The sequence below is a fragment of the Suncus etruscus genome, chromosome 5 (assembly GCF_024139225.1).
Source record: "Suncus etruscus isolate mSunEtr1 chromosome 5, mSunEtr1.pri.cur, whole genome shotgun sequence".
In the NCBI taxonomy this organism is placed as follows: domain Eukaryota; kingdom Metazoa; phylum Chordata; class Mammalia; order Eulipotyphla; family Soricidae; genus Suncus; species Suncus etruscus.
The window spans coordinates 139568643-139572204 of NC_064852.1; the positions used below are offsets into that span (position 1 = coordinate 139568643).

At 34.4% G+C, this 3562-nt stretch overlaps 1 pseudogene; it reads right to left on the reverse strand.

Annotated features, from left to right (window-relative positions):
* Window positions 1–1800: 1800 nt before the first annotated feature.
* LOC126009453 (ornithine decarboxylase-like) lies at window positions 1801–3219 on the reverse strand (annotated as a pseudogene).
* Between the last annotated feature and the right edge of the window lie 343 nt (window positions 3220–3562).

A 3562-nucleotide genomic window follows, 5' to 3' on the forward strand; every position in this document is an offset into this window, starting at 1 on the left:
TTATATTTTATACATTTATAGACACATCATTTACTCATATTAAATGCACAAAATCAAAATAAATGTACTTTTCAGATATTAAGAAAAATATGAGATCCTTTTTTGTGTATGTGTAAATTTATTTTTGCCCTAATGTTTCAGAATATTTTTCTATTAGCTTTTTAGGATCTATCTGACCATCTATGGTTAGTTCTAGTAGTTTCCTTTTAATATGTTAGATGCTATTCAAATAGATTGTCTTCTTAATCAGTTTCAATCTTAGTTTTATTATATTGTTTTGTTTTTCTCAAGAGTTTTAGGTTTAATATTGTGAAATATATTAATCTTCTACATGTAATAGGTTTTTAATGTGTCTTTTTATTTGATTCTCTATGTATTTTATTCTGTTTTTAGTAATATATTTTCCATTGGACATACTATAATTTATCTTTTATTTCTAAGATTGCTTTTTCATTTCTTCAATTTCTTCTCTTTTTTCAGGCAGCTCAACTATAATGTTTTGTGATTATTTTGTTCACATATTCTGGAGTTGAATACCTTGCTTTCTTTAATGTAAACAAGTCCCTCACTATATTTTCTATTATACTCTGTTAAATCACTTCTATACTCAGCTTTGAAAAGAAAATACTTTCAAATACTGGAAATTTCTGTGTTGTTAGTTTGTCAATATTAGCTTTATAAAAAATCCTTTATTTCTCTGGTTTTGTTCTGTGCAATCTGCTAGCTTTGAAAGTGCTTAGGCAACCATTTTCAAATGGTGTTATTTTGCAATATAGAGATTATCTATGTTACAGAAATTATAACTCATAATTTGCATTTCTCATATCATTGTAATTCATCAGTTCAAAACGTTTACCAAGTGGAAAGCTTAACTAAATTTATAATATGAATCTTTCATATTTCAGTTATATTTATTTTATTGAGCACTTGTTTTTATTTCCCATTTATTCTTTTGTTAATAATTTCTATTTTTATTTTCCCGTTTTTGGTTTGTTTGCTTTTGTGCCCACTCCAACAACACTCAAAACTCCTGAATCTGCACTCAGAATAACTCCTGGCAGGCTCTCGGTCCCAAATGAGAAGGTGAGGAATCACCCAAGGTTGGCCACATAGAAGGCAGATACCTTCTTCACTGTGTTATGACTCTGACCCTTGTTAATAATTCCTAAGTAAAATGCATTACTTTCCAAAAAAAAAAAAACTCTGAAGTGCTTCATTATTTGTTTCATGAGGCTTTATTTGTAGCCAACAGTTAGAAATTTATATGTGGAAATCTAAGGGGAAAAAAGCTTTTATTTTCCTTTTTATAGATAAATTTGTTTTATTTTCTTGGATAATTACCCTGGTCCAAAATCTCCTATACAATGTTAATCAGAATTGGAGAGAGTAGGCATATTTTTCTGGTTTTGATTAAAATGGAAACCCTGTTCTCTCTCTTTTTTCCAATTATTTTAAAATATTTTACTTTTTAAACTCATCACAATGCAGCTTAAGTCACCTCCCTTATCCACCAATTCACCAATGCCAAAGCTATAAGTTCTTGTACCTCAGCAGTTGAGGGTGCACACTCTAGTTGTATGTTTGAGAAGTGAATACAAATTTATATAAAACAAGTATTAAAATAGTTTCTATAGGAATAAAGATAAGTGTGATCCATCTCCTATCTTTCTATTTTGCTGCATCTATGCCAACCCTCCCTGCTTACAATCACATTTCCAAATTAGCAGTGATTAAGTTAATTGGTTCCCCACATCTAGTAATTCAAGTTAGACTTGTAGTGAAGAACTAGAAGAGTCTTATCTATACATTAATGCTGGTGGAAGCACAGGCTGCCAGGGACTGCTTCATGAGTATTTTCTGCACACATGACAATAGAAAGGCACTGATATCCTGCTCCTTTGCTTCAGAGGGCTGCCCAGCTTCTGAATCTGCTGCATGAGTTGCCATGTTGGGCATGACATTACATAGCAGATAGTGGGCCTCTGGAATTCATTGAAAGTCAAAGCAGCTGTTATGGTATAAGTACATGTTTTCAAAGAGCATCCAGTCACCACAGGCATTTCAGGCAGATCACAGCATTAAACTTTACAATCAAGGCCCTCATGTGTCAGGCTCAATATGCTGGATGAAAAATACTCCTCAATTGGTCTGGGTAATATTCAATTTTTTTCACTTCTTATACATGCTACTAGATATTGTACAACATCTTCTTTTTCAAAAAAAGCTTCATGTATTTATGATAGTTAATGATACAATTAAATGAGCCACCTAATAGATAAAGGTCTTCTCATTTGACTCCTCTGAAATGCATCAGAGCCTATCTGTTCCTTTATTACAGGTTTCTTAGCAATGATATTAATTGCAAGTGTGAAAACTGAGGCAACCGAATATCTTCACAGCTTAGCTTTGACTATCACTTCAGAGACAGAGGAAAATATACTTGTCAAGATCTGTATTGATTACATTGGTGACCTCTTCAAATTGAAGCTTTATATTTTCAGATCCAGGAAATTTATCATCAATATCAGGCAGATACATGCTGAAGCGAAACTCAGACCCCATGTCAAAGGCATAATAAGCATCAGAAATGACTTGAACAAAAGTCTTAGCATCAGTACAGTCACTTTTCAAGTGGACGCTGACACCAATGACGTTAGTATTCAGTTCTTTCTCCAGTTCCAAAAGCAGTCTGACTATTTTGTTGTGGCATCAAATATAGCAGTGAGGCAATCGTTTGCTTTGGAATCATTAGTGGCAACCTTCAAAACCAACTTTGCCTTTGGATGTATCCTGGCAACTTTCATCAACTCAACTTCATTGTCAAAGGTCATAATCTGGATTCCACCATTACTGACAGCATCCTTAATATTAATCTAATATACTTGTTTATAAGGATCTGCATAGATAATCCTCTTGGGAAGCACCCAAGAGGTGCTTCTTCACTCTGCACCAACTGTATTTTATTCTTGCTGGCACAATCAAACCTGGCCCCGACAGGAGCAAGAGTCTTGACTTTGGTTCTGCTATCATTGCACATGATAGCATAAAAGGGTTGAACAGAGGAAGAGATTTTAACCACTTCAGATGTTTCTTTAGAATATCTCTCAGGTCAATGACATAGACAGTTTTTTGTCATCAGAAAATATTTTATTAAATTTTGGCAATGAAGCCTTCATCAAGGAAAGGGCAGTTAAATTCTTCATTACTAAAATTGTTCATGGTTTCTCAATCATCCTCTGAAATTCAACAATGAAAACTACAAAATTGACTTCAAATAAATGGACAGATTTTTTACAATAGCAGATTTCCTGGAGACCCCTGTTCTGATGATGATGTATAGGTGCTCAGTGCTACTGTGGACCTGTTCCTAGAGCACACATCTGCAACAGGCTTGCCCCATGGAGATCCTGCCACCTTGTTTGCAGGTCCACCATTCTCCCACTACCTTCCTTGTGCTGCCCCAAGGTGGCACTGGAGCTGAGGCCAAGGACTAAACTTAAGAGGGTTAAACACTGTGGTATGGGAACTTCCAACCTTGTGGAGATTAATTCACCAAACCAGC